This window comes from Delphinus delphis, chromosome 3 (assembly GCF_949987515.2).
Source record: "Delphinus delphis chromosome 3, mDelDel1.2, whole genome shotgun sequence".
Taxonomy (NCBI): Eukaryota; Metazoa; Chordata; class Mammalia; order Artiodactyla; family Delphinidae; genus Delphinus; species Delphinus delphis.
This window is the reverse complement of record NC_082685.1, coordinates 102,391,320-102,418,360: the sequence shown is the minus strand read 5'-3', so window position 1 is coordinate 102,418,360 and position 27,041 is coordinate 102,391,320. Positions and strand designations below refer to the sequence as shown.

The 27,041-nt window shown below is 37.3% G+C and overlaps 1 long non-coding RNA gene and 1 other non-coding gene across 2 annotated transcripts in view; one reads left to right on the top strand and one right to left on the bottom strand.

Moving 5' to 3' along the window:
• LOC132422165 (uncharacterized) overlaps positions 1-27,041 on the top strand; it is a 155,408-nt gene that overhangs the window by 5,876 nt on the left and 122,491 nt on the right. The window contains exons 2-4 of the long non-coding RNA XR_009518820.1: positions 5,653-5,737; positions 10,040-10,101; positions 18,413-18,582. This is a non-coding gene — a long non-coding RNA (uncharacterized lncRNA). The remainder of the gene's footprint in view (positions 1-5,652; positions 5,738-10,039; positions 10,102-18,412; positions 18,583-27,041) is intronic.
• LOC132423827 (U6 spliceosomal RNA) lies at positions 2,539-2,645 on the bottom strand. The gene has a single exon (XR_009519129.1). It is a non-coding gene; the product is annotated as a U6 spliceosomal RNA (small nuclear RNA).

Sequence of the window (27,041 nt, the reverse complement as noted above, 5' to 3'; positions counted from 1 at the left end):
TTATTGAGCATGGCCTTTCCCTGACGTGACCCACAAGGTCCTTTCCTTCCTCAGAAGTCTCTTTACGTTCCAGAATTCTCTTGGACTGTGTTCTACCAGAGGAGACAGGCACTCCAACCCCATTTACTTAGTGATGCAGTAGAAACGTGTTACTCCTTTCAATGAACTTCTCTTCAAAAGTTTTCTGAAAAAAAGTTTATAATCCAAAGGAGTATCTGTGATTACACAGATTCCACAAATTCCCTGCTGTGTTGGTCAGGAGATGCTTTGGGGAGGAGACTCTCAGTATGTCTCAGCTCCCTCCTGCCCGCTGCCATTTCAGTTGCTGACATAGGTATGTCCTGGGTGCGAATCAGTGGGAAGCCTGCTTACTTGAGGAAGAAATTTTATTGTTTTTGAAAAGGTTGGGATTGGAAAACGTGTTCTCTATCAGCAAACTATCCTGATCCTTGAAAAATTGTCCACTTATTATTTAAAAAAAATTGGTGCTCTTTAGTACCTGTTGTTCTGGTCACCTTTTCTGTTCCCTCTTTGCATAGGAGGCACACAGTTACTGCAGGTCCCATGGGCCACAGCCTACTGGGTTGTCACTTGGTCTCACTCTGTGTGCACTCCCTTCTGTCCCCACTCCAAAAGCCAACAGAGGTGTAATTAGTGATTATTATTCCAGAAACATCTTGAAGGGGGTATAAGAACCTTGTGATGAGAATAGTGTTGCTACCTGGATGAGGGAAGAATTTGGAGGGGCTGGGGAGAGATACAAGCTTGGAGGGAAAAATGCATTCTGCCCTTTATCTCCTCTGTGAAATCACTGATAAAGCATCTTGCTATGTGCAAAGATGGGGCACATAAATATTTTCCAACCTTGTATAGCATTAAACCTGTAAATATGGAGCATCCATATCGAATGGAATCACTTTGTTCAGAAATGAAGAAATATGATTCTAAGTAAATTTGAACACTACTTAAAGAGGGATGCATAAGAAACACTCTACAGTTTTCCTGTTCCTTTTGACCCCTTCAGAAATAGTTAAATAGCTCATCAATAGATTTACTCCCATCTTTCCATTTCCTTCCTCTTCCCCTTCTTTCGTCTTTCCTTCATCTTTTCTGCTCCATCTCTTTCCTTTCAGCTGTAAATCTTTTATTTTCGGTTGTAAACTCAGCAAAGCCCCCCTACCCCCGACACAACTGGTTATTAACAATTAATCAGATTTTTTTTCATTGCTTTGGAAAGCTACATTTTTTGTTTCACAACCATAGGGTTTCATTAATAATATTTTTCTATTTCTCTGAATCACTTCCAAATAAAATACCACTAACAAAGGAGCTTACTTCTAAACAATCGATGATGTATACTGTAGACAATATGGTCATAGAAGAGTTTCTATGATTATTTTTGTTATTAATCACTATAATTACTCTTTGATTACAATGGTGGTTAACTCACAGTGAATAAAGCACATGCTTGCCTTGTTTATCTAGTATTTGCGAACGATTTGTGTTCATCCATCCACACATTCTCACCTCACCTTATGTAGCTGTGAGACTCTAGTTTGTGTAGACTATGGCCACAAAAATGACTTGCACATGGGAGACTAAAGCCTGTGGTTTCCTTACATTATCACTAGGCTGTAACCTCTTAAACTCCATAGGTCAGTGATGACTAATTGAGTATTCCAAAACTTGAATGTGTATGCATGCATACTTAAAAGAAGCACTATCTGTGCTGTTTTTTCATGACTTGCCTGAAGAGTCAGTTCAAGCCATTCTTCAGATTTCAAGCTATAGTATCTAGTGCCTGAAACTTAAGTAGAACTTGAGAATGATTTTTGGCTTATCACTAGTATTGGGTGAACCTTATCATTTGCCAATCCACATGCAAATAAGTAGAATAAATAAACTACTTAAGCACAGTTATATCAGACAGTAAGTAACAGTGGACATGTAACATCTATAGCTGTATCCACACGTTGGCTTTGATCTTTCAGGACCTGAGAGCCCTAAGTTCCAGTTTCTTGCTACTGTAGAGCAGAACTGACCTCTTTTTTTTTTTTTAGCATCTTTATTGGAGTATAATTGCTTTACAACGGTGTGTTTCTGCTTTATAACAAAGTGAATCAGCTATACATATATCCCCAAATCTCTTCCCTCTTGCGTCTCCCTCCTTCCCACCCTCCCTAACCCACCCCTCTAGGTGGTCACAAAGCAACGAGCCGATCTCCCTGTGCTATGCGGCTGCTTCCCACTAGCTATCTATTTTACGTTTGGTAGTGTACATATGTCCATGCCACTCTCTCACTTTGTCCCAGCTTCCCCTTCCCCCTCCCCGTGTCCTCAAGTCCATTCTCTAGTAGGTCTGCATCTTTATTCCCATCTTGCCCCTAGGTTCTTCATGACCATTTTTTTTTTTTTTTAGATTCCATATATATGTGTTAGCATACGGTATTTGCTTTTCTCTTTCTGACTTAACTTCAACTGTGTATGACAGTCTCTAGGTCCATCCACCTCACCACAAATAACTCAGTTTTGTTCCCTACAAATATGGAACCTTTCACGAATTTGTGTGTCATCCTTGCGCAGGGGCCATGCTAACCTTCTGTGTATCGTTCCAGTTTTAGTATATGTGCTGCCGAAGCGAGCACCAGAACTGCCCTCTTAAAGAAGAGAAGGCTCTAGTGAGGACTGAACAATCGAGCACAGAGAACAGTTTATCAGAGTGCCCATATTTCTGGCCCCCACGGCAGGCCCGCTGAGCCTCAACCTCTGGAACCTGCATTTTAACTAGCTCCTCCGCTGTCTCTTAATGTACATTTTGTTTGCAAACCACTGCCTTAATGTAGGGGTAAGCGTAAAATCTGTGAAGTCCTAATTCCATAACCTTCCCTTTTCTCCATTATTCGTTCCTGTTCTCCCAACTCATCTTAACAAGTTTTATGGAGCTTTTAAGTTAGTGAATGTCTTTCAAAATAGTAAGAATGAGAGTTCAAAATGGTACAAATTTTTCTATTGCCTGTCTTGGTTCATATTATAAACAAGCAAAAAAAGACGTGTCACATATACTCTGCCCATGGTAATTAGAAAACTGATTAAGCAGTGTGAAGACCTGATTCTCTTAAGTTTCTGTACACTTCTTCATCTTCACTTATCTAAGGGGTAGTGCTTATCTTTTCTTGGGTGGAATATGCTCCTTGGATTCCAGAATCTCGGCAAAACCTGTAAAATGAGCTTTGGATTCAGGAACAGAGGTTCCTGGCCTACAAATGCGTGCATGCTTCAGTGACTGCCAGCTGCTGTGAGCCTAGATTCCCTAAACCCAGGACTAGCGTTGTTCTTGATCACTTAAGAAATGTGACTTTTCACGAAAGAGGCGTTCAATCAATACAAATGTTCCTTATGTCCTTGTAATTACCTCTGTCTGCCGAGTAATTACTAGGCATGAGGGGTCTTTACAGCACAGGCATCCCAGGCAACACAGGGATCCACATTCCCAGCCTTTTAACCTCTCTCCATACCCAGCTGCTTCCATTAACCTCTCTTGGGTCCAGATATTTATAACACTTCAGATTAGGGGTTCTCTGCCACGCCTGTTTCTTGTACCAATGTTTTTCTGACGCGAACAAACATATTCACATGCTGGCTTGCAGCAGTGAGTGTAGTGAATGTTTTTTTGGTTAAAAAAAAGTCTCCCTACTGTATAGCACAGGGAACTATGTTCAATATCTTGTAATAACTTATAATGGAAAAGAATCTGAAAAAGAATATATATGTATGTATAACTGAATCACTTTGCTGTACACCTGTAACACAACATTGTAAGTCAACTATACTTCAATAAAAAAAATTTTAAAGTCTCCCATTTCATAAAACTGAAAACATTAAATGACCATTAAGTCCTTTGTGTCAACTCAGCCTTACAGAACACACTGAAAAGTTCAAAGCTATGAGTGATAATATCATTTTGAGGCTAAGACCTTTCATGTTCCATTTACCCAAGTGGGAAAAATATGGCCAGCCGGACAGTAGTGTATTACAAAGTGATTTTGTTTTGCCTGCTGATTTCATAGGTTAATACTGGTGTTTTAATTATTTGGAATGCTGACATGGTGGGCTACTTACAGCAATAGGGAGAGGGCAGGGCATGCCGTTGCAGGCAGAATCCCACCAGTATGTCCTAGAATCCTTTTGGGACTTCACACCCAGCAGAGGAAACCCCTTTTATTGGATAACTAAAACTTCCTTTCCTATGATTTACACACAGCCCAGCAAAGAGTCTCATCTATTCAGTAGCCTCACAGAGGTTACATGAGTTGTTTCCAGTTACAAAATGACTTAAGTAGTGAAACAGAGACTGCAGTTTAGCTGCCTACTTCTGCTCTGGTGCTCTTTGGACAGCAGCCTTCAGCTCTAAGGAGATAACATTTATGATCCTTCAAAGGCAGATGAGGAACAAGTCATTCACTTTCACTAACACCCCTTTGAGATGCAGGGAGATGACTGAATTTATTTGAAAGTCTTGTGATTTTGCATATTTTGCTATGACACCCCTGTCTTTCCCAGTTGTTAGAAATGGATATTATTGTACTGATTATTTTGCTTGCAATTGATTTGCATACTGTTATTGCATATTGTTAAATGGTTTGCTGATTAATGACTAATGTTGATTTGGACTAAATGTAATAGAATAAGCAAATTCATTTGTAAATTTAGATATATAATTTAGTTGCTAAATGGTATCATAGAGCTGTTGGAGATTATTTTAGATGAATTCCTTGCAGGGAAACCCTGCCCACATTTTCTTCCCGTATCCTATATCAATGTTTTAAGCTCCCCACTCCTTTTAAAAAAAATTCATTTCCAAGTCTGGATTTTAAGAAAACACTTCTCAAAGGCAAATATTTCTCCAAAGCCCAGGGTTAATATAAATTACTTTAAATTCAGAACGTGGTAGATATCTCCTAAACAATTTCTTTTCTGAAGGGTCAGAAAAAATTTGAATATATTTTCATGACCTTGAATCAGTGTGTTGTGCAACAGTATCAAAAAAATATAGCAATATAAATTTTTATTAATAAAATTAATAATTATATGAATAAGTATCAAATATATTAATACAGGATTATTGAGTTATAGAATTTCTTAGCTGTTAGGAAACACTTGCTGATGAAGCCTCTGGTGTCCAGAGAGGTTTAGTAATTAATACACATACATACACAAGCTAGTTAGTTGTTGAGTCAGTTATGTGAAGGTTTAATATATTCTGCACTTCAGTATTATACATATGCTTATACTTTGGTATATTTGGTATTTTTAATTATCCCCTAATATATAAAAAAATTTCAACCTGACTTTTCATTTCTGCATTCATCTTTTAAACATATATGCTGCCATTGATTATATTTTATTTCTGCTACTTCATATGCACCATAAATATTTTCAGTTTGGAAATCAGTTTAAATGGTAAAGAGAAACTAAAGAAGAATTTATACCATAGATAGTTTAACGTATTTTTGCTCTTTGTTAAAACTACATTTTAATATGCTCTGATAAAATTGTATCTCTCTACTAAGGTATTAAATTTGGTAACTGAAAATGGTTCTCCAAAGAAATGTAACTCACATTAATTTTCCATGTGCTCTTTTTTACTTATAGTTTTACAGTCCACATGTTTTAAGTCTAACAGAAAAAAAAATCATGAAGTTGTGAGACAGTTCCAAGTCTGCATCTACATCCTCAGGTTGGTGACCTTGGGTAAATATCATTTTTGTGCTTCTGTTTCATTTTCTTTAAAACGAGTAGTTGAAAGCTTCAAAGACTCTTTCAAAGATTCCATGAGCTTAAAAGGAGATTTGATGGAAAGAAATGTGTGGCCATCATTACCTGGCTGCTCAGTATTTTCATGGACACATACTTGTTACTTACATAGGAAGTTTCCTTAAGGAAATTAACTCTTTGTAGGTGTGATATATGGACATTGAGAGAAATGGGTTAAATAAGAAAAAGAAGGGGAAACAAGTTAGTGACAAAGGAGGAATGGTAGGCAGTTAAAATGATTCCTCTTTTACCTCTTTATATCTACAGTCTAGTTATTCCTATTTGAAAACCTACTGGCACCAGGTATTATCAACAGGGATGAGTAATATGTAATTTTTATCTTTACTGGGTTACATTTGGCCCACAGACAGTTGACAGCTGTCAGTCAGGTGGCTGGTCAATGAGGAGATACATATAAAGCTGCCAAAATATTTTTGTTTCTTTAAATACTTACAAGTAAACCATTTTAGCTGGAAACTTCTTTGTCCTGAAATTAAATAGATTGATATTCAGAATAAAATTTATTGAAGTTAGTTGCGGGGAGAACCAAGATTTTCCCTATGAATATACAAGGTAAACAAAATGGTTTTCAAATGTCTTTCTGAAAGGGGAGAATAATTAATTTTTCTCCACTATAAGCTGTCCTTAAGATATGAAGATGTATTGCAAATAATGCTTAAAGTGCATGTGTTTTACAATTAAACTTTTAGTCATTGCAACTTTAAGCCAAGTTTCTAACTAAGGCTTATTAAAAGAAACCATTCCCATACATTGCGGGCTTTGGCATAGGTATTTTACTGACATGAAAGTTGAAAGTTTATCAGAAAGGACAAACATGTAGTTGCATGTCAAACTAGGATTTAAAGCTTTTTCTCATAAGTAAAAGAAAATATCATAGAATTTTAGATTAAGCCAACAATTTAGGGCAGGGTTAAAATTATAAATTTTAGTTATTTAGAAATATTTGGGCTATACCTAACATTGTTTCTAATAGGTTCAGTCACACTTAACTAATTCACAAGAGTCATAAAAAATAATTTGGAAGAAGCTTTTGTATTATTTATACTTAGTGTTAATGACAAACAGTATTTATAATTATAGCCAATTGTATTGCACACAAAAACTTAACAAATGTAATTTCGAAGTTGACTTAAAAGTGTATGTTCAGTTTTGCAGCACTTAGTCATCTTTAAAATCGAGTACTTTGATTCTTTCAGAATATAGTATTTAACAGACCAGGTAAATAAAAAAAATTATGAAGTGCATGGAATACATATTCATTCTTTAAGAGACTAATGAAGTTATCTAAAAATTTCAGTGGCCATGGTTACTCAGGTGCCAGAATCAATATGACGAAGATGACAAAATATCACATAAAGATAGCAGTTGGAAACCACAATAAGTACACTCCTTTTTAAAAAATAAAATATGCTTTAATCTTCTGAACCATATTCTACATGTCATAATTTTAATGAAAATCAGATTTGAGTTTTGAGGTTTCAAAATATGGTTTCATTAAAATGTAGATAAGATTGTGTTTTAAAAATATTAGATTTTTTTGGTGGGGTGGATAATTTCTGGTAACTTTTTAAACCACAAATATTTCATAATTTTAAACAGCAATTAGGTTAGTCTGAAAGAGTATGATACATATAAATTTGTGACATATCTGTGTCATCATTGATCCGAAAATTGTTTTAGATAACAGTGGTCATTAAAAAAAATCAGATCTTATTATTTTCCCACTATGCGACAATGTGTTAAGCATGTAGATTGAAAATTATTTGTGGGATTGTCTGAATAAAACAGTTGCCTCATAGTGTTAATTTATATTGGTAGGAACGTTTCTCTTCTTAAGCACCAGTTTTGCCCCCCACAGCCAAGAAAATTGATTTTATGCATAATAATTTATAGCATTCTTGATCAATGTATGCCGCGCATCCTTTACATTCATTAGTCCATGTTACTTGTGAATATGGATTTTGGTTATTAAAATGGTTTCATATGTTTACTATGTATAGTCCCTAGCTTTAAGCTCCCTACTTGCTTAAATGTTTTCAATTTGCTATAATACAACAATTTGTAGAGAAATGCTGTGAAGCATAGTTAAAAGAATGAGTCCTTGAAATAGAATCACTTTTTAAAAATATGTCCTAACATGTGGTCTCATTTTTCCATATTTTGCATTAATTGAAATCCTATTCTGAAAAAAATATTTTGCCTAAACTTTTGAATTCACAAAATAAAAATACCAATTATATAAATGTTCTAATTTTGGAAATCAATGACGTAAAAACATGCTTTAGTAGTGTTCATTGTTTATTCTGAAAATTTTTCTCTGAAGAAACTCTTTGTAACAAGAAAATGTTGCCACTTCTAATTATTAAATATTCTGTGCAATACATGTTTTAAAATTGTATTAAAAATAAAATTAATTTCATATTCTCTCTAATCATATTCCTGTCACATGTATGCATAAAAAATTCTAGCCCATGAAACTTTTGAAAAGAGCATGTACCATTTCACATCTTTACTTGGAGAAATATTGAAAAATAACATTTTACTTAGAATGAGTAGATTATGACAGAATTAGATAAAAAGGAGATGAAATGATATTTGTATATTTATTTGAATAGTCTAGTATCATATATATAATTAATTCTTCATCTTTCAGATACTGAAGATAGTAATGAAAGAGACCAACATTTAAAATATGAAGCATTTTCTTTTAAAAAGCTTTTTTTTTTTCACTCTAAAAAGTTGTCAAATGGTAACAGCCCTACTTTCAACACCAGGAAAACCCACTGTTGAATTAGTTGGCTCTGATTCCAATGGTCTCATCAGCTTTCTGAATGTAGGTACCTCAGCAGTGCCTCTTCCAAGATAACAAAATCAACTTTTAGAGATTAAAAAGTATATTTTGGCAACTGAAACTCACCAGCGCCTTTCTGCTTCTCCAGGAAGTTGTACCCGTCAGCACCTGCTGAGGGCTTTGTTGTCCAAACTCTGACAGGTAAAAAAAATTCCTGTAGAATAAAGCCAGACCAGCTGGCTTTGAAGAGAAACCCCCAGTTTGGGCTTCCTTTGCCTCCTCTCCTTTTCTATGAAGACCCAGGCTTTCCCCCCTTGATCGTCAAGCCGTAAGATGCGTGATCCCTGTGCACAAGTGTCTGGCAGGCCAAGGTGCACCTGTTCCTGTCACTCTGGAGTAAATTTAGCTGCAAAGGTATCACTGACAACCAGACCTTTGTCAGTGCTGGCAAAAGAACACAGACTTGCTTTCCTCTCCTCCCCCCTTACTAGCCCCTTCGCTGCTAGTTCAAATGGAAAATATCAAATCGGAAGTCTATCCAAAAATCATTCCTGAAAAATGAGATTGCTTTCATATGGTAAAAAGTAAGTTTCTTATTTCACACAGACTTTAAAATTACATTTCCAAGAATGATCTTGGAAGAAGACGAGTTTTTGTTCAGTTAATTGTGGCTGGAAACTTTTTAATGGAAACATAACACACATTTACTTCATTTCAGGTTATTAAATTGTGTTAAGCATTAAAGTTACTTGCCATTCTTTGCTGTAGCTCATTTGTTCTTTTTGATCCAAAGATATATCAGAAGGTTAAAACTCATCACATAGGGGGGATTAATCATGCTACCAAAATTAGAAAGCATGTAGTTCTGAGAGACTGAATGTCAAAATTGTATGCTCATAGCACTTAAACGATTGGGAATCTGGGATCCCACTACGACATTTAAAATGGCAGCTAATGTCTGTGGCAACCTGGGTGTTTAGGAGTGGGCTAAAGCTAGAGTTCTCTTACTCTGGGATGACGGTAAGGACATTTATCATTTATGTGAATTTTTTAGATTAATTTCCTTATTGATGCTTTGAGAGCAATTCCTCTTGAAGGAAAAGAGAGAAGGCGGGCAGTGTTCATTGGTACATCTGACATAAATATAGTAGTCAAGATATAGAAAGCAGCCCAAGGAGTAATGTGCTTAGCCATGGCAGTCAGAGCTTTTGCTTTATTAATTATGGTTTCTTAAGTGGTGTTTAAAAGAGTTGTGCAAAGTACCTCTTCTGCCATATTTTTATTGCCATTTACCAGGGTTGGGTGTGATGAGAAGAAGAAATCTGGGTCAAAATCAAAAGTGCTTTGTAAAATAAAGTTCTTATTTACTTACTACGTATAAACAGCCACTCACCAAGCCTCATTTCTCCACAGGGCACCACTTTCAGATAAAAACATAGACCTGAATGGCATCATCCAGTATCCAAGGAAACCATGTAAGTACCTCTCTCACTGTACTTCTCTTATTCAGGGTTTAAAAGCTAGCTGAGTACTGAATAAGTGAGTGTTTTTATTTAATAATTATATGGGAGGTACTTTTTAGGAGCTTGCTAAAAAGAAACAGGTTCTTGATTGTTACATGCATCATAACAAAACCCTTATGTTTTCCTCATATTTGAGAAAATTATGTGTTTAGTCCCAACTTCTCCATCAATTCTCATTCTTAGGTACAAAACAGCTACTCAGAGTCTTAATGAATTAAGAGTTTCAAACTTTTCCAAGACCCATTAGTGTCTGAGAAACAATGTTTCAGAGGCCTTGTGCCAGGAGTAGTTACCTAATTGTAATAAAACCTTTTAAATTTCAAAAGTTAAGAAAAATGACTTGGAAAATAATATTTTGTTGGTAAACATTTATAGCAATTTATTTGGTTTTAGACTTGCTTGGGGAATGAGCAAGTGAGCAAAGAGATGAGGTTAAGTATTTAAATGACCCAAAGAATCTTGAAAGCAAGTGTAATTTCCAAAATGCAAAAATCTGTTAGCAGAACGGTTTGGGAGGTTGGCATATTATTTTCATTCATTCTTTCTTTTTTTTTTGTCCCCAAGCTAAGGTACATTTCTGTAGCTAATTTCAAGGCTCTAATTAATTTTCAGGAACTATGGAACCTACTATGGAAATTTAGTTTCAAAACAATGTGCTATTCTGGAGAAAGATCCATTTCTAAAATAATTGGATTGTTCTTTCAAGTATTTCTTTTTTTTTTTTTTTTTTTTGCGGTACACGGGCCTCTTACTGTTGTGGCCTCTCCCGTTGCGGAGCACAGGCTCTGGACATGCAGGCTCAGCGGCCATGGCTCACGGGCCTAGCCGCTCCACGGCATGTGGGATCTTCCCGGACCGGGGCACGAACCCGTGTCCCCTGCATCGGCAGGCGGACTCTCAACCACTGCGCCACCAGGGAAGCCCTCAAGTATTTCTTTACCTGGACTTTATTATGTTTTTCATATTTGACCTTTCTACTTTTAAAATCAAATTATTTTCAATGCTAAATGATTATTCATTATAGATTACTTTTTAATGAAATACTTAAAAGTATACTCATGTAATTATAGATCTTTTTTACCATTTGCGTCAGCTATGTGGTTTAACTAGTCTTTTAAACACAGACATATTACTTTCATCAAGGTTTTCAGGAGTTGCATTTAAATGCAGCTGGTTTAGCCCTGTGGTTTGGGAGTTTTTCATATTATTTGTATTTACTTTTGTTACTGTTGTATTTCTGACTTTGCTCTGCAGCCTGGTTCCTTGCTAAGCATGAATGACAGAGATGATCTCACTCATAGTTTCTCTGCTAAATTAGACATACCCTTCACCTGGTCGGAGGACCTGGATAGGCTGTGAGAGTTTTTTTTTTTAATGCTAGTTACAAACTTCAAAAGTGTGGAGGTGGAGGCCTGAGGTACTGCCCTCTAAACTAGGAATTCCTTTCCACAAAATAAAGGTAATTGGTGGCAATTGCTGGGTAAACTCGGAAGCAGTGCATGGTTAGAATAGATCATTGTAAAGAAAGAAAATGCAAATTGAAAGGGAAAACTAGCTAATGTTATAATTCCTTATCTTGAGGAAATGAAATTTAAAAAAATTCCATTCTCCCTATAGCGAGAGGAAAAAGAAAATCTACACTGCAGTGCTTGTGGCACAGTTTTAAATATTTACATTAGAATATAGATTTTCCAGAAAAATCATTTAAATCTGATAGGTTTAATTCAACCTCCTATACCAAAGAGAAAATGACAATAGAAACAAATTGATATATGCACATCAGTTCATCAGTAGTGGCCTCTCTAACAAAGACCATCATTATTCAATAGAACTTTCTGTGATGATGGACATGTTCTCTATCTGCACTGTCCAGTATGGTAACCAGTGGCCACATGTGTCTGTTGAGCACTTGAAATTGGCTTGTGCAATGGAGAAACTGAATTTTAAATTTTATTTAAATTTAATTACTTTAAATTTACATAGGTCATATGTGACTAGTGGTTACTGTACTATATTTTGTTTTTATCAGAAACTAAAATGCCCTCTCACAAAGAATTTGTAATCCTTTGGTATTCTATCACACAATATCATTTTTATATTTGCTTTAATATTTAAATTATCATTGTAGTAAATTTTTTATAACATTTCCCAAAGATAAGTGTTTTTAATACAGTTGATGGGAAGACATTATAATATATTGTTTTATAAGCTCAGACTAGCAACTTTTAAAATGGCCATTGTAAACAAGACTGTGTCTAAAAAGAAAAACACTTTAGTAAAAGTTCTAACTGTGGTGATAAATATTTTGAAAAGTTCACTTACAATTTCTGCAATACATCCTTGCAAATATTTCCCAAAATGTAACCAGCCTACACAAATGCTCACTGGCCTTGATCCCCCAAAGTTGATTCTGCTCCCAAAGCACACATCAGGGTTTAAATCTGTTCCCAGGGCCTTTTCAGACATTTAGTGAAAATGAACATTAGGATGCATGATGATATTTTAATAATAGTACTAGTACAGTAGTATTATAGACAGAATAATTACTTAAAATACTGAGAATTTAAAAGTTACATTTAAAAAAAAATCAGTAAATCAACTCACTTCTTGCATATATGTAGCATATTGGTTATTTGTAGGATATTGAACTATAGACCGTGAGGAATTTTTTTAAATGGAAGATATAACACTCATCCTCTTAGGAGCTCCCTTTATTGGACTTGGGCATATCCTTTTGGAGGGTAGGATTCGGATAAGGTAAGAAGAGAGAGGAGATTTCTTTTGGCAGAACCTTGGACAAGCTACTCAAAATATCCCTCCTACCGTCAAAAAAAAAAAAGAAAACAGTTTTTAGATAAAACATACTTTCTAATGAATTATTTGACTTGAGAAAGAATTTTGGACATCTCCAAAGATTCCTTTCCCCTCACCTCAAAACCCAGAAACTAAAAAGTGTGAGCAGTAAATGGAGTTGTTAAGCAAACGGTAGACATGGGAATGGCTAAACTGAATGGAATGAGCTGTGTTGCAAGGATGCTGTTGGAAGGACAGCAGTCAACATGCTCTATTAGACTTCTCACACACCCCGCCTTATTAAAAGAACAGGAAGAAGTAACAACCACATTTATAGACCCAGTTTTTTGGTCTCCTTTGATATCTTTTGGTGTCTTAGATTAGGTAGTCAACCACTTGTATACTGTCAGGTTTTCAGAGAGAAGGTCTATCCTTGCTTAAAAGACAGTGTTCTATGTGGAGAACACATGGTCCTCCGGTAAGGAAATCCAGCAAATCACAGTCTTCAGTGTCCTTGTAAAATATCGTCTCTGATCTCGCTGTGTCTGAGAAATTGTTTTCATTCAGACTGTGACCGCTGAGTCCTTAACGACCACCTCAATTATGTATTTATTTGTGTGTTTTTAAGTTTATTTATCTAAATTTGTTATATGAAAATTCCAAACATATTTAAAAGTAGAGAGAACGGTATGAACTTGCATACAGTTACACCTACTTCAACAACTATTGTCTTGTAGGCAACTTTGTTTCATCATATCCCCTTACCACCTCTCACCTCATCACAAATTATTTTGAAGCCAATCCCAGACATGACATCACTTCATCCTTTAATATTTCAGTAGGTATCTTTAAAAGATTATGACTTTTTTTTAAAATTGAGAAAATGAGCCACATCTAAAAAATAAACCACACTGAAAAAGTCAGTATTTCTTATTGTTGTCAAATAGGTACAATCAATATTCAAATTTTTCCAATTGCCTCAGAATTTTTTGTAATTACTTTTTACTGTTTGAAACAGGATACCTATAAGGTCCATACTTTGCAATTGGTTGATATTTCTCTTCTCTTTTAATCTATAGGTTTCCCCTTCAGTGTATTTATTTTTCCTTATTTGTTGAGAAAACTGGATTGTGCTTGTAGAGCTTTCCATAGTTTGTATTTGCTGATGTATTCCTGTGGAGTTGTTTAATAAGGTCCTCTGTCCCATGTCTATCCTATTAGTTGGTAATTAAGACTAGGAACCTGACCAGATTCATTTGGAGAAGGCTGGGCAAAACTACTGGTTCTGTCTCTATTTGAGATGTTAGCAGGTATTGATCATTGCTTAGATCCATTTATTCCTTAGGGTTAGGAATACCCAGGCTCGTGTAGTTTCCTCACACATTTGCCCAGATCAATACTCTGCTAAACTCCCGCGTGGGACTCTTTGCAGATCTTAGGAGAACTTTCTCTGTGCAGCAGCTCTCTGCCATGGGCTCTGACCTGTGAACTGTAGCCACCCTGTTCTGCCATGCCTTCACTTCTGTTTCCTCAGCTCGGGGAGTTTGTATCCCTTGAGTTACCCTCCCTGTGCCACTGCCAAGAAACCCTCAAGACAGTAAGCAGGACATTCGTAAGATTCACCTCCTTGGCTCTTCATCTCTCAGGGATAACTGTTCTTTGTTGCCTGATGTCCTGTGTCTTAAAAATCATTGTTTCATATAGTTTGTCAGAGTTTGGTTGTTGTTGTTGTTGTTTTAAGAAGGAGGGTACATCCAGCCCCTCTTAATTCATCTTGGCTGGATAGGAAGTCTCTCCAATTGTTTCTTAAAAAGTTTAACCGTAGCTTATTAATTCAAACACTATCTTCACATGAAGCTCAATACTTGAAACAAAGTGAAAAATGTTGGAATTGAAGTGTGTGTGTGTGTGTGTGTGTGTGTGTGTGTGTGTGTGTGTACTTTGGAACACTGCTAAAGTCTTTAAACTGTCTGTGCAACTTCCAGGAACTCTTCCTGATATTTTTCCTCCCAACTAATTACGTTTTTTCCACAAGATGAGCTCTGTTTTATTTCCTGCCATTTAGAGGCAATGTTGTGGTTCTTTCATTCATTCCTTCAGCAAGTATTTTGAGTACCTACTGTGTGTTCTATAAAGTGTTGGAGATACAGTGATGAATATGACACAACCTATCCTCTTAAAAATCTTGCCATTTATTTTCGCACTGAAACTTGTACATGAATGTTCATAACAACTGTATTAGTTAATAGCCCCAAACTGGAAATACCTAAATGAGCATAATGGATGAATGGTTAAACAGACAGTGATATATCCATAGTATGTAATACTACTAAGCAATAACTAGTAATCAACTATTGCTATGGGCAACAACTTGGATAAACCTCAAGGAAATTGTGCTGCATGAAAAGAGTTTACCTTAAACAGATACATTATTGCTTGTTTCCATATATATAACATTCATAAAATAACATAATTACAGAGCTGGAGGACAGATTAGTGGTTGCCAGGGGTGAGAGGGGAGGGGAGGGAGTAGGTGTGGACATGAAAGGGTAGCACTGGGAGTCTGTGGTGATGGCACAGTTCAGTGTCCTGATTGTGGAGTGGTTACTCAAAGCTACAGATGTGATAAAGTTGCATGCAGCTGCACACATATACACACACATACAAATAAGCGCATGCATAACTGGTGATGTCTGAATAAGCTTTATGGATTGTACCAATGTTAATTACCTGGTTTTGCTATTGTAGTTATGCAAGATGTTAACACTGGGAGTGGGGAGAGGGACTGGGGAAAGGGTACACAGCACAGTCACAGGACATTTCTTTGCACCTTTTTGTGAATTTTTAATTATTTCAAAATCAAATGGTTTTTCTTAAAAATCTTGCAATTTCATGGAAGATACAAGGAACGAAATAGCCAGTTACAATACACTGTAATAATACTCAGTTAATGGAAAGTACTATGGGGTATGTGTATGGAGGAGTACCTTATTCCCAAGTCCAGAGGCAATGGTCTCTACTGCTCCTTTGTCTCCTACAACTTCCCAGTCAGGCCCTGCTTCTATTTGAGAGGCATGTATTAGTGGTAATGGACTTGCAGAAGGCTTGTGAGTAACCCTCCTCCACCCTTACCACACAGAGCGATGTGCCCTACTCGTTAAGGCCTCAGTAAAATATCGTCACCATACAAGGCAAACATTTTATAAGGATGAGCCTGTATACAGTAACAGGAGTCTCATGTTCTTACAACATGTTCAGATGTAAGTTCAAAGACCTATTCCAAATTTAAGTATCAATGAGTTTTGGATTACACACAGTTTTGGCTCATCTCAGGTCCTATCCTGCCATCAACCCCCGTCAGCCAGAGTTTTACTCTGACCTGTTTAGAAATAGCCCTTGTGTGTGAGGACGAACACAGAGCTGCAGTGGGTTTTGTACATACATTGTCACTTGTTACTGTAATGTATTTTAATTCAGTGACAGATTGTCACATATTTTGAGTATTCTTAAGTTATAAAAGTTTTTCCCCGTTGAAACTAAGTAGAATATATATATTGTTTCTGATATGTTGGGAGACATATTTTGGTTCTATTCATATTTAGTAGGAAGCACTAGAAAAGCCATTCAATGTGAATTCATACTCTTGTCACATTGTGACAACTCAGTTGTCTTCTTAGAATTTTATTAGGCTGTGTCTGTATTTCACAAATCCATGACTAGATGGGCTTACAATGTATAAGCTGGAAATATATATATATATATATATATATATATATATATTTTTTTTTTTTTTTGCGGTACGTGGGCCTCTCACTGTTGTGGCCTCTCCCGTTGTGGAGCACAGGCTCCGGATGCGCAGGCTCAGTGGCCATGGCTCATGGGCCCAGCCGCTCCACGGCATGTGGGATCTTCCCGGACCGGGGCACGAACCCGTGTCCCCTGCATCGGCAGGTGGACTCTCAACCACTGTGCCACCAGCGAAACCCTGGAAATATTTTGATGTTATTTGTTGTTGTTCTTGTTGTTCCAGAAACTCACCCCTCCTCTCAATGTGAGGAAGACCTCCTTGGAGTTGCCCTTGGACTAAGGAGGGTGTCTGAGTCTGTACCTGTGTGTGTTAGTGGAATATTCACTGGGTAGCAAACATCCGTAGACTTTTTAATCCAATCTGAGTCTCCCTGAAATAGAGTCTCAAGGTGTATGATTAGGCAGCTTTGTTTGTGTCATTTACCTTTATGAACATAGCAGCCAATATGAAGTTGCCTATGTCTACTTTGTGAAATTCATACTTAGCTCTATCTTTTGAACTCATTCTTCTTTTTTTTAAAAAATTGATGAATCGATGGGGTCTTGATCCATTTTTTTCAAATTTTGCTAAGATAGAAATAATATATTTTAGATTTAACAGAGAGTTTATTATTGATCAGATCCTGAGACTTTTTCTCATTTTTTTTGTGGTGTCCAGTTGTATACTACTTTTTATTTTGACATTTTATTAATTTTGATTTTCTGAAATAAAAACTTGTTATTTGTGTGCTAAATCCTTTAAAACCATTTATGAAAACAAACCAGACCATGTCAATGATACAGCGGACTCAGAATATTTCTTTCTTATTTTCTGGTTATTTGTACCAACTGGGTGGTCCTGATATTTATATGACCATGATCTTTTCTGTATCCTATCCTATCTCTGTATATCTTAGAAAATTATTACTTATTTCTTATTCTTATTTTTTTAAATGTATTTATTATAAGGACTCTTAAGGTTACATAACATTCCACATGTTGTATACTTTTCCTACAACCTTAAGATTGTACCATGTGAGTCTCGTTCTGTAGTACTGTTAAATAATATTACAGCATTTTTCTTGGAGAGCTATAGGGATTAACAGGAAGCAGTGGCTTTTTCATAGATTTGGGAAGCTCTGAAATGGTTTTTTCTAGGTAGCCTAAATATCCTTGAAACATTAATTTTGGAATAAGAGTTGAATGAGCACCAATGTAATTCCTCCACTTTATAAAGAGAGAGGCACTGCCACCATCTGACTTCCTTGCCCTGTGTGTACCTGAACAAAATTGAGCTGAATGTACTTATGCTCCCACCTGTAGCCAATCCTGTCAGTTCCTGGACCAAACCCAAAGACAATAGGAAGCATATTTAGAGCCTCTGAGTTTTTCTCCCTCAGTGGGTACATCTGGTGGCCCAACTACAACTGCTAGGCTCACTGTTCATTCTCAGCTCGAGTCTCTGTAGTCCACTGGATCTGGGAGGGCCTGACTCTGAGCCTAGCCCCAGGGGCCTGTGTGGCCTCACAGTCACAGAAATTATCCCCTTTTCTCTTTTTATGGGACTAGGTCTCTGCTAAGTCAACTTGGGTCTTTGGATGCTGTCTCTGTCTTTAGATCGCACTGTGGTGGCTTACGGAATGTGATCAGATCTGATAATGACCACTCCTTTCCTGATTTCTAGGTATTCAAGTAGTCACTCCTTCTCTGCCTGATTTGAGACCATGTTACCTACAGCTGCATGGGACTGCAGAACTCACTGTGCCCTTCGAATGTTATGCCTGTCTGTCTCACTGACCCTTGGGTTGGGTGACAGCCTTGGATGGGGCCCGTGCTGTATTTATGATCCCAAATGTGAGTACTGACCTGGTATTGCTAAAAATCCATTCTGCCTCACACCTGTAGCAGGGAGAAGGGCCACAGACATAGTGAGTCCCCGGAGAGTGGCCTCTCACTGATTACACCGTAGTCAGAGGCTCACTCACTTTCTTATCTGCTATTTAATTCTTCCTAGTTCTAAAAAGCTTTTTCATAACTTTCAGTAAGACGCATACAGTAAGGAGCAGAACGAAGCCAAGTAAGAAATAAGGGGTGGGATTAAACTGAACCAGAAATTCATGGCCTTCCTGCAAAGAAGCCTGAAGTTGAGTAACTTGAATTTTAGACTCAAGTGTTCTGCCAGTCAGAGAAAAAGGGAGATGTGAAAACCGACGCCACTCACTATCAGATCAGCGTGGGCAGGAGATTCAGTTCATCAAGAGAGATGCTCTTGTTTCCTAACTGTGCGTTTTGGGGAGGAATGTATTGAGTGGTTTGTTACATAAAATTTTTGTATCTGACCATCATATTAAAATGCCAGTGCATGTTGCTGAATCCTTTCTAGCATGAAACACTTCAAAAAATTATTCTTCTTCACAATGCCTTTAGACTAGCACAGTTCAATAATTTTCTAGTATCCACAGTAAAAAGTAAAAAGATACATGTGAGAGTAATTTAATGATATACACATTCCACTCAATATATCCAAAAATATTATCTCAACAGGTAATGAGTATAAAAATTATTGGCACATTTTCTTTTGTAACTAAGTCTTTGGAGTCCAGTGTTTATTTTTGCCCTTACAGCACAACTCAGTTTGGACTAGTCACATTTCAAGTGCTCATAGCCACATGTGGGTGAGTGGGGTAGTGGTGGAAGAGGCAAGTCTTGTTTATTGTAATATCCTCGTGATAATTTCAGTCTTGAGATTTCACAGCTACAGTTATCATCAGGAACCTTTAAAGGCAAATTCTTCTGCGTTCCTTGTACTGAGTGGTTGGTCATTAATCTAAAAGTTATCATTTTATGTCACCAAAACGAATTTGATGAGAAGAACAAATAGATTCAGTCATTATCAAGAAAGCAAATAACTTGCTCTGAAAACTTATGGACCCTTACTTTCCATCCTTGTCATTAGTGAATGTACTATAATTTACATTATCTGGGAGATTCTCTTGATCTCTTTTTATGCCACCTGTTTCCTTAAGACTTCCGTGATTTCACCAGCTTTCTCTTCTAGGGTTCCAATGAGAACTCGTTTGTATTTTTTCAAAGATATTCATGACTTTTTGCTTGACATTCAGTTACCGGTTCATTTCTTTGTTAGCCCCTTGTTGAGAACTGAGACTTGTTGGCTGTCAAGTCTTCAATGCCTTGCATGGAGTAAAGTGTAGTCGGTAGTGCTTGTTGAATGAACACGTATGTGTCTTCTCCTCTGATTTATGGTCTGGAAAACAGGGGCATGTTTTGACTCCTTTGGCATATTTGTAGCATAGTGTGGGGAATGTACTTGATGCTTAATGAATTCTTGCTGACTGGACCCAGGACTTATAATTGGCCTTCCTAGTCTTGGTCCAAAACTGTATCCATCAAACTGTTAAATTACATCCCTGAAAAGACAGTCACTGTTTTCATTTGGAGGAAGAAGTACAAAAACACATCACCAACCTTTGTTGCTGGTTCCTAACTGACTCTATGAAAAAAGGAAAGAATTCATGGAGAAAGTGACACTAACTTTAGTTAAATGCCAATAAAGTACAATATACAATTTTTGCCAGAAGGAAAAGTAGGACTATTTTCCTAGGTCCCAAACATTATGATGAAAGAATCTAGTCTGTGCATATTTGAATCATTCATTCTTCCATCCAATAAGTACCGAACACCTGTTATAATTAAGACATTGTGTTAGGCACAGGGGATAAAAAAAATGAAGCATTTTGACCCTCAGGTTGCTCACATTTTAGTTGGAAAGCCAGAGCATGACAAAGACCTTTTTAAACCATTTGTAAGTTTAGAGCAAGCTAGCTACTAATGGGAAGAAGATCCAGTAAATCTAATTTTCACTCTGTTTTTCCTTCAGTGGTGTTGGCTAATAAGTATTTTTAGAATAAATGTGTATATAGTGGTTTGTTTTCAAAGACGTTGCATTATTTGGCATTTATTACATTTTATTTATTTCTTTGATGGATTAATTGCAGTTAAATTACCTTAGCATGCTAGAACAGATTTTACAGATTTTGACGTATGATTAAATAGCATAAGGCATAACTAATATGGTTTTTAGTGGCATGCTATGTATTAAAGCATAACATTTAAACACACACTTCATCAGGAAATTTTGCAGTTACAGTGAATTAAAAAGATTTAGATATCGGGACTCTCCCCCACTGCTGCCTGCCTTAAGGGAGGGGCAGGAATTTTATAATTGAGATTATTACAGAAGAGTGTCCTGACATAATTGATTGACTTTAGTGATGTGCCCTGAAAGTTCAAATTCAAGGTGTGCACTTATTTCAGTCAGCTTATTCTGAATGTTTAAATAAGAAATACTATTTCTGGGTATTCTGAACAACTCGCTGTACATTTATTCCTAATAGTGAGCATTTGGACTAATGATGGATTACTAATGAGCATGTAAATGTACCACCTGATTACATTAATATATGATCTTCCATGACGAGGTCTGAAATGAACATTTCTAGTGTGTATTTCTTTTCCGCAAATGGCACTGTGGTGTATACTGAGCAGGACCGAGACAAGGGTGTTTTTCTTAAGAGCCACTGATTTAGTCAATTATCAGAAATCACATTATAATAAATGCTGTTCTAAGATTTTTGATTAACCTTTAAATAAATGTTACTTTGGAAAAAAAAATCTGCCAAATGTGTTAATGATAAATTGTGAAGTGGTAGTAATTGCAAGTATGGCTTCATAGATAACATAGTTAATTGATACCACCCTCTCAAACATATATAGCACATCAGCTGCTATGAGGCTGCATGAATGATAGTAATGGTGTCTGTGGCATTTTTGATGTATTGAGGATGATATGAGCAAAATGGAAACTTAGAGTGCTCACCAGGGTCATTCTCTCATGGACATCTGATGCCCATGGTCAGGTAAATTTTTAATGACGCATAGTCACTACACACCTTTCAGCCTTCTGAAGAGGTAAGTGTACATTGATCTGTGCTAATTAGCCTTGCAGAGTACTTCAGACATCCTTGCATGAACACTATTATTTAATAAGAATGGGAGCCGTTTTTTTCACAAGCTCAGCACTTGCTCCTTGGATGGCTGTACTGTTGCTGTTTTTCTTTTTTTTTCACTCAAGTCTCATGTTCATTCTTGTGTTTGTCTCGCTCTGTAGTATCCATGCAGCTGCATAAAAAAGTAAGCGAAAATTAAGGAGTGGGTCTGATTATGAAGGTTCATTGTTATTATAAGAAACCCATAAAGCACACATCCATTCCTTTCCTTACGTATAGGGTGCTGACTGCATAAAATTGCTTGGAAAGACATTAAGGATATACAAGCACTTCTGCTGAGGTGTACAGTGGGATGCTTTTATGTTTGGCAGTAAAGGTGGCTCTGGAATATCTGATTTGCCAAATAAAAGGTAGCCAAAACAATTTGTAATTGTTCTAGGTTGGAACATTAGGGACATCTACTTTTTTTTTGAGTTTACTTTTCATCTGAGTTTGGGGTCTGTAACCAAGAATCCTGAGTTTGCTCAGTGTTGGGGTAAAGCAAGTATTGTTTATAATTACCTGATAGGACTTGGAGGTAGGGGAATTTCTAGTATAGATGCTTCTTATTATCATGGTGTTATTCAGTTCCAAATGCGATACAGACCAGATGGTGTTAAATCCCATCGCAGGGATAAAGTCTACAGTCAGAACTTCTTAGAGGCACGAATATCACTTGGTGGATGTGGTACACTGGTTACTGGATTATTTTGTTCTTAAGAAAATGGAACAAGAGTAGGTTCCTGTCGAGCTGTAGGGCTGGCCATTGATGACAATATTTGGAGTTGCCCTTGTCTGCAAGGAAATCAGGCATCTCTTCCTGTTGTTTCGTGACCACAGAGTTGGCTATCAGGCTCCACAAATGCCTCCTTTACTTGTTTGCTGATATCTGAGGTTGCACAGAGATTAAAATTTTTGGATTTTGCAGATATCCCTAGAAATGATAACACTTGGTTTAAGTCAGATCCATAGAACTCAGTGTGAGTGAGCTTACCAGCTTTTTCTGGGGAACAGGTTTTGAAAGTGGGGTGGCTAAAGAATATGAGGACCCTGGGTAACAAGGGTGTAAGAGGAACTGTCTTGTGAGCATAGTAGGGGCGACATAAACGGCTATGAGTGAGGATTAGAACGGCAGAGGACAAGATTTTCTTTCTTTACCGTATAGGAAACCTCTGCAAGCATCATACTTTCTAATTACAGTGTTTTGTTTTGTTTCTTTTTAATTAATTAATTTATTTTTGGCTGCGTTGGGTCTTCGTTGCTGCGTGGCGGGCTTTCTCTAGTTGCAGCAAGCGGGGGCTACTCTTCATTGTGGTGCGCGGGCTTCTCATTGCGGTGGCTTCTCTTGTTGCCGAGCACGGGCTTTAGGCGCACGGGCTTCAGTAGTTATGGCTCGCGGGCTCTAGAGCGCAGGCTCAGTGGTTGTAGCGCACGGACTTAGTTGCTCCGCGGCATGTGGGATCTTCCCGGACCAGGGCTTGAACCCGTGTCCCTTGCATTGGCAGGTGGATTCTTAACCACTGCGCCACCAGGGAAGTCCCTCTAATTACAGTTTTAAAACACTTAAAAATTCCGGTTGAAAACTGAATTTGTTTTCAGTTTTCTTAGGTACAAAATTTTTGACTTCATTGCTGTCAGCTGTTTTCTTTGAATCACCTAGTTCATTTATTTAAGAAGGATTTATTGAACAATTGCTATGGGCAAAATAGTATGTTGGATGCTAAGGAAAAAAGACATGATTCTCATCTATGGTGTTTCCGTCAGTCACTATGCTTTAGGCTATAGGTAACAGAAAACCCAGCTTCAAATGTCTTTAGGAATAAGGAAATTTGTTGGCTCCACCACTGAAAGTCCAGAGGGTGGAATTCAGGTACATTTTAATCCAGTAGTTTTGACTTAGTTTCCCTTTCATTCTTTTTCCTTACCTTCTTGGTAGAACAGCTTCATCAGTGGCTAGTAGCAAGATGGCTATCAAGTTACAGGGGCTATTTCAGAGCCTTTCTAGAAGAGCTAGAAAGACTTCCCAGAAGCTTCAAAGAAACCTCTTCTTGGATTTTATTAGCCCAAGAGGCCAAGCCTATACAGGCAATTACAGGACTGGTGGGTACAGATATGTATGGGTTCAGTGCAAGCATTGGTGGGGCAGAGGGGGACATTCATTCTAGATTGATGGAGATGGGGGATTCAGGAAAGAATTCCTTGAAGAGATGCTGCCCAAACTAAATCCAAGAGGCTGAGAAGGAATGAGGAGGTGGGAAGGTTATGCAGGGAATGAGGGAAATGGGTGCAAAGACACAGAAGTGAGAGAGTATGTTGCATAAAAGCAGCTTCCTTACTCATTCCTCAAGTCTCAGCTTCACCTTATCTTGCCTGGGAGGTTTAACGGAGCCTTGTGTGGTCTCCTGGTTCCCTGTACTTATCCCGTCTTAACACTCACCACACTTCACTGTTACTCATTCACTGCCTGCTCTTCTCAACTAGACTCTGTGAGGGCAGAGTTCATGCCTGTCTAATTGCCCCTCTGTTCCTGGTGCCTAGCCTGCTTCCCGGCATCGTAGGGAGCTAGTAAATTTTGTTAAATGTAGAAATGAATGAGTGATTTATTATTCTTTTACTAAATGACAGCATTTGGACCTGTTCATTTCTACATTGATAAGAATGGTAGTAACTTTTATGGTCCTGATTAGACTTATAAATAGTCATAAAATGTGGGCAGTGAAACTGAGTCTTGTGGATTCTAAGGAGTTTTTTGACTCTGATATGACCAGCTATTTTGAATAGAATGTTCTCAAGCATTGTATGTGTATCTATACAATCCCAAAGTAGGATGAGACCTTAAAATTCATCAAGACTCCTTTGTTGGATGGATGAGTCTTTGTCTGTTGGAAGACTGAGTCTTTCCTCACTACATTCTTCAAAAGATTAACCCATATGATAAAACTCCAGCTCAGGTGACTTTCTTTCTTTCTTTTTTTAATATTTTATTTATTTATTCTGGCTGCTCCGGGTCTTGGTTGTGGCACGCAGGATCTTTTAGTTGTGGCATGCGGGCTCCTAGTTGTGGCATGTGTGTGGGATCTAGTTCACCGACCAGGGATCGAGCCCAGGCTCCCTGCATTGGGAGTGTGGAGTCTTACCCGCTGCACCACCAAGGGAGTCCCTCAGGTGACTTTCTGATGTTTCTTTTAGTTTTATGATTTTTGGAATTTCTAATTAAATAATTAATACGTGATTTTATTGATATTAGTCAGAAATTACCTTTCTGTCTATTCTTTGATGTGTATTATACTAGTGATAGGCCATGGAGTTGGGGAAAGATTTTGCTAGATTCTACTACGATGCATTTTCCATTTGAAGTTTTAAAGTAAGCTTCATATGTTGAAATAAATTAATGAAAAGATGCTTTTGGATAGAGTTGTATATAGTACTTGCTACTCATTATCCTCAGTATTATAATATACAAATATAAAACATACCAAATATTAAAAACCTGAAATGTTTAACTTGAAGAAAAAGAATAACGAAAAAATATATAATGATATCTCATAATGAAATCTGGCCCCCAATCCTATTTGTGATGTTAGAGACCTTTTGCAGCTGTCTAGTGAGTCTCTAAAGATCTCTAAGGCAAATCTAGATGTTTTCCCAGAGTATGTCACAAGTCCATTTCGTGTAGCCTTTCTAAGTACTTTTAAATGTACCCTTACAAGTTTGAAATCTCTTAATTTAATGTATTCCTTATGATGTCATCTAGAGAAAATTGTTTTATTAAGACCTCAAAATGTAAATATCACATTCCTATAATAAGTTCTTCATTGTCATTAAGATGAACTTTTTATGGTACGTTGTGATTATGCAGTTATATGTAAGAAATAGAAAGAACTTGATGATTAACCGACACTGCAAATCTACCTGTCATGATTACATAAGTTTCCCATGTACTCATGACAAGTAGAAGGCATATTCTCTAACTGAAGGGAACAAAGGAGATGAATGACCTTTGCCATTACAAAGTATGGTTGATTGGGACATCCCCTGCTTTAAGAGCCTGGGAAGGAGAAAGAAATAACCTTTCCTGAGAAGCTTTTTGGAGGTTCTGCTGTTTGGGGTAGAATCATGGGACTGCTGGAAATCTTTGGAAAGTAGTGGTCCACTTCTCCTTCTGCTAGAAGAGGACCGGGCTTAGCGAGGTTAAGCCCCTTGCCCAGAGCCTTGCATGATGAATGAGCCCGCAGAGGAGGCCAGGCTAGTGCTGGTGTCTCCTGTTCTCAGACTTAGGGATGTGCTTTGCACAATGTCATGCCGCTCTCTTGGACTCTTCATTGCTGAAGAAACTTAACCAGATGTGAGAAGCAAAATCCTTTCGCCTGAATTCATTAATAAAAATATTACAGTGGTTTTGCAGTTTTACAGAGTGGAGATCTACTGACTTCAGAACGTTAAGGAGTTAAGCCCCCCAGATACTCAACGAAATCTACTCATAATTTTAAAAAAACACAAAACTTATTTAGGAAACTTCTCCTAAGTTCACCAGAAGCCCTGTCTCCTCTAGGAAAGAAAGCAGGTCGAGGCTGTCGAAGCTCGGCGGTGCATTGTGTTTTTCTCCTCTGAGAGCGCAGGAGATTGGCATTACTCCGCAGTAGTGTCACAGCCCGCAGTCATTTAATGCCTCTTCTTGTGAGGCCAGGATTCCACGCCCAAGTGCATTTAGTAGGTCAGTACAGTAATTTTAAATGTCTTTCTTTCAATCTTTTGCCATCTTCAATTATACCTTTCCACCCTACTATTTGTGTAATTTTCTTCTGTCTGAAGTCTCTTTACTGTTGTTCTCTATTGCACAGCATGACAAATTACCCATCAAGCCATATCTTTTCAGCCCAGAAATGCACAATAACACGGAGTCATGGCATTATCGCATGTTGTGCACTTTATTTCCTCACAGTTCATTCAAGTGTGTCACTTTATTTTCCTGGCTTCCTTTTGTCATCATGGAGATTAACCATTTTATCCTTCTTAAACTTTAGAAACAATTCGAATTTCATTATAGTGCAAGCTGAGAGTGCATGCTTGCTCAGTACTCTATGGAGTGTACTTTTCATATGATCGGTGGCAAAATTAAAGCCATGAATCCTTAGTCCTTTTCGAAGGAGCGACTTTAGAAGTCATTATACAGCTGAGTAACCCTGGCTCTGGACAAGAGAATTATTTGAGCCTGTGGCCACCAAACACATTAACTGTAAGAAACCA